The 11,760-nt window shown below is 40.0% G+C and overlaps 1 pseudogene; it reads left to right on the forward strand.

Moving 5' to 3' along the window:
• Positions 1-1,634: 1,634 nt before the first annotated feature.
• On the forward strand, positions 1,635-2,942 carry LOC122750756 (annotated as a pseudogene).
• The last annotated feature ends 8,818 nt before the right edge of the window (positions 2,943-11,760 follow it).

An 11,760-nucleotide genomic window follows, 5' to 3' on the forward strand; every position in this document is an offset into this window, starting at 1 on the left:
ATCTTTCAATAAATTCACACCTTTTTCATTACCTCATCCTAATTTCCTATTACCAGTTTGAAAAGTCAATAATTTATTGGAAGCTGTTTAAAAAATACAAGCTCCTAGAAGGTAACCAGATAGTTAGAATTTCTTGAAAAAAAAATTCTTTTTTTCACCCTGCTAGTCTTTCACCAATTCCAGTCCTTTACTGTCTCTTCTATTCCATGTGATCTGCTTGCAGAAGATCAGTAACAACTGTAATGATTGGAATGACGCCACCTGATGGAGACTTACTGTAGAAAAGCTCTGCCATGAGGTGAAGGTCTCTGAGGACAAGACCATGAGTCTTTTTCACCAATTTTAATGGCAGTAGAAGTTGTCAATAATACCTGAAAAGGTTCCTCCCAAGTGGGCTGGGTTCCACTGGTTCTCTGAAAATTCTTTACATATACTTTGTCTCCTGGATTTAAATTATACGATGAAAAGTCTAAGGGTCCTGCCTGGACCATAGCTCCTGCCTCATGGAATTCACATAGCCTAGTTTGTATTTACTGTATATAGGAGGCAACAGAAGTATCACCTCCCACCAGTGATGTATAAACTGGGGAAAAAAATTTATCTTGAATAGGAGGGTGACCAAAAAGTATTTCATAAGGAGATATATGAAGTTCTCCTCTTGGTCTACTGTGTAGATAGAATAATGCCAATGGTAGAACATCAGGCTATTTCAAATGGGTTTCAGTACATAAATTGCCAATCATACTCTTAAGCTCTTTATTCATACATTCAACCTGGCCTGAACTTTGTGGGTGGTAAGGCATGTGGAATTTTGGAGTTACTCCCAAGAAAGAGTAGATTTGGGATAAAATCGAATCAGTAAAATATGTGCCTTTGTCAGAATCAATGCAGGCTGGTGGGCCAAAATGAGGTACCATCTCTTTAAGAAGAATTTTGGCAACAAAGGCAGCTGTGGCTCGGGGGCTGAGAAATGCCTCCACCCACTGAGTTGATAAACTATAACAAGGCAAAATTTATAATGTCCTGCTTTTGGCATTGTAATATAGTCAATTTGCAAGTGCTCAAAGGGTGTATATGCTAGAGGACATCCTCTATAAGCTTTGGCCTTAAAAGTATGCTGATTATAAGATTGACATGTAGAACAGCTTGAGCAGATACAAGATGCTGTGTTAGTCACACCTGGTGCTATCCAGGTTCTCTTAATAGATTCTACAATGCCTTGTGTACCAAAATGGCCTTTTTTGTGAACAGAGAGGCATATACGGTGCTAGAATTTCCGGGGATGAAGTGGCTTACCTTCCCGAGACACCCAGATGCCATTGATCTGTTTCACCTTAAATCTCTTTTTCCACTTTTCTACTTCAGAATAATCATAGGTTAGGTTAGAAGGAATATCCTCAGAAGGTGAAAGGTTAAATACATGTTCAGGAGCTTCTAATGCAGTGAGCTTGGCTGCAGAATCAGCTCATGCATTCCCCTTTGAAACAGGATCACTAGGACATCTTGGGAGTGTCAGCGGTGGCGGAGCCAGGGCCTTGTACTGACTGACTGACCAAGCGACCAACAGATGGTCGGGCCGCGGTGGTGCCTGGTCTGTTCTCAGAGCCATGGGCAGAAGAGACTGAGTCGCCACCATGATTGGAGGGCTTTTCATCTATAACCACAAGGGGGAGGTGCTCATCTCCCAGGTATACAGAGATGACATTGGGCGAAATGCCATGGACGCCTTCCACGTCAATGTGATCCACGCCCAGCAGCAGGTGCACTCCCCCGTCACCAACATTGCCTGCACCAGCTTCTTCCATGTCAAGTGCTCCAACATCTGGCTGGCAGCTGTCACCAAGCAAAATGTCAATGCCGCTTTGGTCTTCGAGTTCCTCTACAAGATGTGTGATGTCATGGCCACCTACTTTGGCAAGATCAGTGAGGAGAACATCAAGAACAACTTCGTGCTCATCTATGAGCTGTTGGATGAGATCCTGGACTTTGGCTACCCACAGAACTCAGAGACGGGAGCTCTGAAAACCTTCATCACTCAGCAGGGCATTAAGAGCCAGCATCGGACGAAGGAAGAACAGTCTCAGATCACCAGCCCGGTGATGGGGCAGATAAGTTGGCGGCATGAGGGCATCAAATATCATTGGAATGAGCTCTTCCTGCATGTGCTTGAGAGTGTCAACCTGCTCATGTCTCCTCAAGGGCAGTTGCTGAGTGCTCACGTGTCTGGCTGGGTGGTGATGAAGAGCTATCTGAGTGGCATGCCTGAGTATACGTTTGGGATGAATGACAAGATCATCATTGAGAAGCAGGGCAAAGGCACAGCTGATGAGAGTGGTAAGAGTCGGAAGCAGTCCATCACCATTGATGACTGCACCTTCCACCAGTGAGTGGGGCTCAGCAAGTTTGACTCTGAATGGAGCATCAGCTTCATCCCTCCCAATGGAGAGTTTGAGCTTATGAGGTACCAGACCACCAAGGACATCATCCTTCCCTTCCGCATGATCCCCCTGGTGTGCGAGGTGGGACGGACCAAACTGGAGGTCAAAGTTGTCATTAAGTCCAACTTCAAGCCTTCCTTGCTGGCCCAGAAAATCAAGGTATGGATCCCAACACTGCTGAATACAAGTGGAATCCAAGTGATCTGCATGAAGGGAAAAGCCAAGTACAAGGCCAGTGAGAACACCATTGTGTGGAAAAACAAGCGCATGGCAGGAATGAAAGAATCACAGATTAGTGCGGAGATAGAGCAGCTACTGACCAATGACAAGAAGAAATGGGCCCAGCCTCCCATCTCCATGAACTCTGAGGTACCATTTGCACCCTCTGGCCTGAAGGTGTGATACTTAAAGGTGTTTGAACCCAAGCTGAACTACAGTGACCATGACGTCATCAAATGGGTGCGCTACATTGGCCGCAGTGGCATCTATGAAACCCGCTGCTAGCTGCCAGGCCGTGGTCTCCTGCTTCTTCACCGACTTGGGTGCCCCCTGGGGAGGAGCCATGCTGGGCCACCTGCCCCATCTCATCCCCATTGGTGTCTCCTCTATCCTGCATCGCTGCACACCCCCTGCACAAGCCCCTAGACTAGGTCTGGACCGACCCTACCAAGAAGGGGATGAACACAGTGGCCCCTTGGGCCCCTGATGGTCCTCCAATCCTCATTTTTTCCGTCCCAGCCCAGCTGTAGGCTCTGTTTGAGTTTTGTGACCAAAGCCGGGCTGGGGTCTCTTGGGTGGCCCTGCCTCTGACCCTCTCCCAGGGATGGGGGGGGGGGTGCAGGCTGCTGGAGCCCCTAGCCTCTGCACCTCCCTGAAAGGCCAGTAACTGCCTCCTGCCCCCTCTTTCCCCCTCAGCCCCTGCTTTGGGATACTGTGAGCTCCATTTTATACACGTGTGACTTGTCCAGTTATGGACCCAAAAAATTCTGTAGAGCAGAAAAAAAAAAAAAAAAAGAAACAGGATCGCTATTCCCCGTATGCGCAGGGCAATGTACAATGCCTAGGGCAGAGGGTAGTTTCAGGCTATATAGGAGGTCCTTAATAAGGTCCCCATTAGCAATAACCTTTCCTGAGGATGTTAAAAAGCCTCGTTGTAACCAAAGCATGCCAATTGCATGACATATACCGAAGCTATATTTCGAGTCAGTAAAAATGGTGGCACTCTTCCCTTTGGCTATATTACAGGCTTGTTTAAGAGCCACAAGTTCAGCAGCCTGTGCACTAAAATGGAAAGGCAGGGAAGCTGCCCAGACAGTATCATAATCAGAAATGACGGCAGCTCCAGTGAGACGAGTCCCCTCTCTCATAAATGAAAAGCCATCTGTATAGAGGATAAGATCAGGATTTTCTAAAGGTGTATCAAAAAGATCATCATGGGGTTTCTCAGCCATATCAACTAAAGAAGCACAGTCATGCAATGGTTTCCCTGAGAGTGATAAGTTAGGAAGTAGTGTTGCTGGGTTAAGGACTGTGCAGCATTTTAGAGTGATATTCTCTTGCCTAACAGAGTTATTTCATACTTAGCCAGCCTTTGATCTGAAAAGGCTTGTGTCCTGTAACATAGTAAGAGAGCCTCTACTCTGTGAGGGTATTGCACAGTTAGAGGGTTACCTAGGACCAAATCAGAGGCTTTTTCTACCAAAAGGGCTGTGGGCACCACTGCTCTAAGGCAAGGTGGCGCTCCAGATGCTACAGGGTCCAGCTGGGTTGAATAGTAGGCTATGGGGCATTGGTTAGGCCCCAATGATTGAGTCAGAACTCCAGAAGCCACCCCCCTTTGTCCATGCACAGAGAGATTGAAGGGCTTAGTGTAATTTGGGAGTCCTAAGGCAGGTGCTGATAACAAGGCCCATTTTAATTCTGTTATGGCTGAGAGATGCTGGGGATTCAACTGTAAAGTGTGTAACAATTGGGATGACTCCACCTGCTGGAGACTTACTGTAGAAAATCTCTGCCATGAGGTGAAGGTCTTTGAGGGCAAGACCATGAGTCTTTTCTTTGGTGTCAGGAAGTGACGTTTGCTTGTGGGAGGAAGAAGGGGGGAGCCTAGCACTCTGACTGGGCTTTTTCCTGAGGACACTGGTAGAGAAGGGAGCTAGAAATGTGCTCTCCCTTTAATAGATAGGAATCTAGGCTTTTCTCTCTCTCTTTACCAAATTCTTATTCTTCTTAATAAATGCTTAAAAGCCTAACTCTTGCTAAAGCTTATAATTTATTGGCGACTACTCATTAGATATTTTAGACAGACTAGCTAGAATTTTAGCCCTTAACAAGTATCTGGGACAGAATTTTTTGTTAGAGCTATGAGAGCTTTAGTTATTTCACCAAAAGAGGGTATCCATTGTCTACAGTACCCAGCTGCTCCCAGAATGGCTCTCAACTGCCTCTTAGTAGTGGGGGCAGAGAGTTGTTGAATGGCCTGGACTCGCTTAGAAGAGACAGAGCAAGTTCCAGCATTCAGAATAAATCCTAAATATTCTACCTGGGCCAAACACCATTGTACTTTTGACTTGGACACCTTGTGAACTCTCTTGTGCAGTTCTAGTAGTAAGTGACGGCATCTTCCTGACAAACTTCAGCATTAGGGGAGGTTAAAAGTAAGTCATCAACATATTGTATTAGCATGGAGCCTTTAAATGTAATGGAGCCCAGATCCTGCTGTAAAAATTGGGAAAATAATGTGGGACTGTCTACAAATCCCTGTGGGAGTCTAGTCCAGGTCCACTGTGTATTTTTCCAGGTGAAAGCAAATAAATATTGAAAGTCCTCATTTACTGGCATGGAGAAAAAGGCAGAGCAGAGGTCTAACACTGTGAAGCATGTGGTATCACATGGAATGGAAGACACTTTCATGGTCAGATTTGGGACTATAGAGTTTCTAGGAATAACATGATTGTTAATCTCTCTATGATTTTGCCCAAAACGATAAACAGGTTTACCATCTGGCCCAGGCTTGGGTTTTTTAACTGGCAAAATGGGAGTATTGCATCGAGAGTGATGACATGGAACAATAGTACCCTGGCTTTTCAAACCTCAATTATAGGGGTGATCCCTTCTATTGCTTCCCTAGACAATGGATACTGTGGAATGGAGGGGGATGGTCGCCCTTTAACTTTAAAGGTAACAGGCATGGCAGACTTAAGGAGTCCCACCTCAGTAGGGGATGAGATCAATAAAGACTCAGGAATGTCTGAGGGAATTTTGGATACCTCCCCTAATGGTCCTTGGGCTTCCGTAAGTAAAATTGGTAATAAATGAACAGTATCCTCTGGCAATTATAGGGAGACAGCCCCATCTGGAGCACAAGATATGGTTGCTCTAAGCTTGCAAAGGAGATCACGACCTAATCAATTTATAGGGGCATCAGGCATGAGTAATAATGAATGTTCCACTGTTAAGGGCCCCATAGATACAATTCGAGGGGTCAATTTTGCTACTCTTTTGGGCTTTTCCTGAAACTCCTACTACATTCAAAGATCCTACAGCTCTACTACACCCAAGGTCTGGTTTTCTTACTAATACGGATTTAGAAGCTCCTGTGTCTAGCAGACAGTCATAATAAGTATCTCCCACTTTGAGGGTCACAAGTGGTTCATTACTCTGGGGAGGTGAATGGACTGGCACAAGGGCTTTCAAAAAATCTGGATCTGGGAATATGTGGCTTTCATTATCTATATTCCATTTTTCCCCTTCATCCTGTCAATCTTGTGCCCCCCTCTGAGGGAGGCCTTGGTTACCATGATTCTGGTACTGTCTTTGCATATTTCTGGCAGTGAATTATAAATAAACGTGTTGAGAACAATATAGGAATCCCTTAAATCTATTGGAACCAATCTGGTATATTGCCTGGTGGCCTCACAAAACCTATGATAAAATCTGTTTGGTCTTTTGTTAGCCCCGTGAAGTATGCTTATAAATTTCAGCCAGTTTTTGGGTTTTCCAGAGCAAGATTCCATTCCCTTCAGAAGTGTTTCCCTAGCGTCTTTTAATTCTTGGAATTATCATAATCCCACTACGGATCTATTAGAGGCCACACCATAACGGCCTGACCCTTTGCAACAAGGGCATTTCCTGCTGAGATAATATCTATAATCTCAGTTGGGGATAGTAAAGTTTCCATAAGGCAAGTAACATCAGCCGAAGTGGGGTGATATGTATTAAATATAGTCCTTAACTGTGAAATTACAGTGTTTGGATTTTTCTCAAAACTAGGGAAGATTGTTTTCCATGTGTTCAAGTCACTTGGTTTTAAGAGGCTATATTTTCTAACTTGAATTGGCACTCCTTTTTTACCATGTTCTATAGCTTCCTGCAGGGGGAGCAGTTTCTGCTGATCTGATTCTAAAGATTGATCAATATCTGTTTCTGAAGCTGGGTTATCTCCAGCAGAGGGAGCTATCCTACTGTCTCTCTCACCACGTGGCATCCCTTTAATCTCTTTCCATATTACAACAATGAAAACAGCAACAATGAGATTTATAGTCATTTGAACTATCATGAGTATGGTATTAGAATTTATTTCAACTGCAGGCTTAAAATTTCTACTAATATTAAAAACATTCTCAGTGGAGATGGTCACACCCATGCCATTATACCAAAATTTTTTTGCTGTGTGAATGAGGAGGAAACCTATTACACAATGAAGGAATATTAAGTAAGTTAGATGTTTAAGTTGGGACATTATGCTACCCCAATACTTTCCAATGAGAAAAATCAAAGGGAAAACAAAATATTCAAGCATGTTGCCCTTTAAAATGGACTGTGTCTAGTTATTGTGCTCTACATAGTCACCATCATAAGCAAACCATGGATTTACATATACCTGTCTCTCCTTTTGTTGCACATATATTCTTTCCAGGGCCTGCATTAAAGTTCACAGTAAGTTAGTTTCTGAAATGATAAGTTTCCATACTTCCTAAATCTCATATTAATTTCACCAAAGACAGTATGATGGTAAAAATGCATGCTATGCTGCATAACTGAGGATATACTAGTGATATATACAATAATTCCAAACCATACCTAGAGTATAATGACATATAAATGATAAATGAATGTAAATAATTGATTATATTAGACATTATTACATAATCTTCTTTTAGCAAGTAAAGCACATCATCTTATACATGAATTCTCTAGTATAACAGTAACAGATACTTAAAGTGGTGCTTAATTTATCAAAAAGGAATAAGGCTTCAATCAGCAAAATTCAATATTCAATATGTTCATTCATAGATCAAGCAATAGGGTTCAATAACCCTCTTTTTTAAAATAGAATCCCATAAAAGAGAAAAAAACTCATTAGAACTCATGGTTCTTTCAAAAAGAAAGAAGAAAAAAAAAGAATTCTGGTAACTTCTGAGGCCCAATGGCCCCACCCACAGCATATACTTAAAATGTCTTTGAAAAGTCACTTAGTTTACAAAATTGAGTTAAAAAAAGTAAAAAACTAAACTAAAAGCAAAAGATTTGCTAATCACTCTTTTTTCCTCTTAAAGAACTTAAAGGTGAGGTGAATTCCAGGCCTTTCAAATGCCAAAACAAAAAACAAACAAAAAAAAAAATAACGGATAAGTACAGGTAGTGGAAAGGGTGGGGGAGAACTCATTCATTTTTCAAATGAAATAAAGGGGGGAATGTGTTAAAAAAAAAAAATGGAAGTTTTAGCTGAATCATTTGAGAGTTGAGCACATGCTACTGAAGCGGCTTTTGAAGGATTGCTCTTTTGGGGCGGCTTGCTGCTGCCCAGAAAGCATGCCGTACTTTTGGACGCCAACTTAAAACTGTGAGTGGGAACGGAAGTTGGCTCTCTGGCTCACTCACTCTGGCTTCTGAGCTTAGCAGTGAAGGTGATGGCACACGCTTTTGTTGATCGGCTCTGGTTCTTGGCCTGGCAGGCAGTTTGGGGTTTCGGTGAGTTTTATAAAAGAATATAGGCTAAGCTTAGATGTAAGATTATTCATTTGTATTTCTACTTTCCTATTTCCCTAATCAGTATCACCTGTTTGTTATCTAATTAACTTCTGAACAATAAAAGCTAATCCCTCACTGATTAAAGCTCAGAGGATTCTTTTTCTTAGTGGTCTGGGAGATATATAAAGGAAAACTTAAAAGGGGAGTTTAATGCTCTTATATCCAATTTTAAATTTCACACAACTCAACAAATATATTTGCCAGGTTTTTCAGTTCCCTTGTGCTATTCAACGGATGCTTAAATGTATCAAAGACAGCTAGATGCTTTCAAATTCCTATTTACTATATTTTTCTACCTTTACAAAGCTTAGTCTCCTTGGAAGAGTAAATAGCACAAAATAAGAGTTACATAGTCTGCCTTCTATTCAACATCCATCATCATCATTTCATCCATGATAAGCAATAGTTCAGTTATTTCTTTGGTCATTTATTTTCCTCAATATAGCAAAAGAAATAGAAGTAAAGGACCATTATGTTTTCCTTAGCATTTCTTATGGACTTAGCTTATTTTGAGCTTGAATATTGCTGATATTATTCTAAGATTAGTGTTATGATTTTTAAAATCATCCTTTATCATTTACCTTTGATTTCATATTTCATACCTTATTTTTTTTAAAAATTGATGTAGCATAGTGTCACATATGTCCCATAGTGTCCTAAATAAAACAGTATATGAGAAAGGGTTAATTCTTTAAGACCAGCCATCAGTCACCTTATCCTAGACTATTTCTGTTTGTTATTAATTTCCAAGTTGGTCTAGTTCACTTCTTATTCATTTATTCCAACACTATTCTACCTTTAATTCCTCAGATTGGACCTAAATATTGATTCAGTAACATATACCTCTTTGAGTTATGAGAAATAGTTTAATTGCATTAGTGAAAATGCATATTAATATTTCTTTAAGATGAATATGATATCATTTACCTATATCTATTAATATTAGCCATTATCTTTAGTTACCCAAGTAACTACCACTCTCTTGTCCTTAGGGTCCTTAAAAAGCAACCCATACCTTCTGCAATGATGCTTTAGTACACAGTGCTATAAGCAGGAGACAAAGCTAAAGACTTGACATACCTACTGGTCACAGGCGATTTATTTAAAGCTTGTTTATTGATATTATTCACCTTGTAGATTGATAAAAGAGATAGCATGGCCTTACCCTGTTGCTGAGCACTTCAAACATATTAGAACATTGGAAATCAGTTTTCATGGCTGGGAATGAGTTTTGCTCCCCAGAGACTGTAAAAGGATCTCTGCATCAAATCATTACTTAGACTTGGGCCCACATCAAGGATTACATGGATTTCTGTTTGTTTCCCCCCTTTAAATTGACAGGCTGGTAGGAAAAGGAAATAATTATTTCTTAAATGAAAAATAAAATTAAAAATAATTCTTATGGGCTTTCTATTTTTCCTCAATTCTACTCCCTTAAAAAAAAGAATTAGATCATAGAGCCTTAGCTTTACATTTTTAAGACCCTTTAAAATACATTCTCCACAAAGCTAGGGTCTACAATATACTACAACCTGTATTACTTCTCTGATATCAAAGATTTTAAAATTATGTATTGATCTGGCCTGAAGTTTCTCATCATTTTTCCTTCAGCAGCAAGGACCTCCAGAATACAATTTTCCCTTGTTGCTTCATCCTTTGAAATTTCCATGAAGGCAAAATCAGAAATGACCAGCTTATCTGTTTTAGTAATGTTAGAACATGGGGAGAGTTCTCAAATATCTAAAGTCTCCCTTCATTGATTTCGTGTGTCTATGTGCCTGACTTAAGTTATTTAACTGTTCATATGCTTCCCCCTTTTGTTTATTCATGTGCTTATCAGGTCACCTTAGTGACAATATCCTTTCTATTTCTTCCTTTATTTTTTCTAAAATATTTTATGTTATGTGTCTTCCTCACATTGCTTGATTTGTTTTTTTTCATAATTGTATATGTGCTTAATATACAAAGCTAGTTTGATTCCAACTACATTTCTATATTCTGTTTTTATTTGATTATTGAATCCTTTTCGCACCATTTTCAAGCATGAATCTTGTCACAGCAAATATTAATCATATTCATGAGTTAAACATTGGTTTCTCTTCATTGGGGTGTCTATACATAATTATAGATTATTTTAGGAATTCCCTTATAGATATCTAATATCATGGATTTTTATTGATTTATTTTTGTTTCAGTCAGCAAATAGCATTTATTAAACACTTGACATGAGTCAGACTCTGGTAACTACTTTTGATACAAGGATAGGCAAAAGACTTTCTGTGCACTTGAGGACCTCACAGCAGAGTTGGGGCGGGGGAAAGAGAACAACATACAAACTATGTACAAACAAGATATAAATGGGGAAAAGTGAAGACAAGCATCAGGGGGAAGCCAGTAACAATAACGAGTATTAGGAAATGCATCTCTAATAATTTTTTATTTTAACAGGGACTTGAAAGTGAATGTATTCAGGAGGTTGAGATGAGGAGAAAGATAATTTCAGGCCTGGAAGACAGCCATTGAAAATAATCAGGAAGGGGCAGCTAGGTGGCACAGTGGATACAGCACTGGCCCTGGAGTCAGGAGTACCTGAGTTCAAATCCGGCCTCATACACTTAACAGTTACTAGCTGTGTGACCCTGGGCAAGTCACTTAACCCCAACTGCCTCACTAAAATAATAATAATAATAATAATAATAATAATAATAATAATAATAATAATAATAATAATAATAATAATAATAATTTTTAAAAAAAGAAAATAATCAGGAATCCAAAAATTGAGTGTCTTGCATGAGAAATAATACTGAGACAATATGTTTTAACTTCTGTCATTTATATATCACTTACTAATAAAGAGAAATGATTCCAAGAAACTATGCTAAGCATTTTACAAATATTGCATCATTTGACCCCCAATCATTTATAGAATAGGTGTTAGTTTTATATATAAGTGAACTGGAAAGATAAGAAAGGGCCAGATTATGAATTTCTTAGAAAGTTAAATAGAGGGTTTTATATTTGATCCTGAAGATGATAAGGAATCACTGGAGTTTATCGAATTTGGATGGGAAGGGTAACATGGTTCAACTGGTGCTTTAAGAAGAATTTGACAACTGATTGAAGAATAGAGTTTAGGGAGATATTTGGAGCACAGAGATCTATGAGCAGGTTACTGAAGTATTCTAAGTATAAGGTGATGACAGCCAAATTCTTGAATATGGTAAAGGAGAGAAGGTGGTATATGTGAAGTATGTTATGAAGATAAATTTACAGGACATAACAGTAG

Source organism: Dromiciops gliroides, chromosome 3, assembly GCF_019393635.1.
Source record: "Dromiciops gliroides isolate mDroGli1 chromosome 3, mDroGli1.pri, whole genome shotgun sequence".
Lineage (NCBI taxonomy): Eukaryota > Metazoa > Chordata > Mammalia > Microbiotheria > Microbiotheriidae > Dromiciops > Dromiciops gliroides.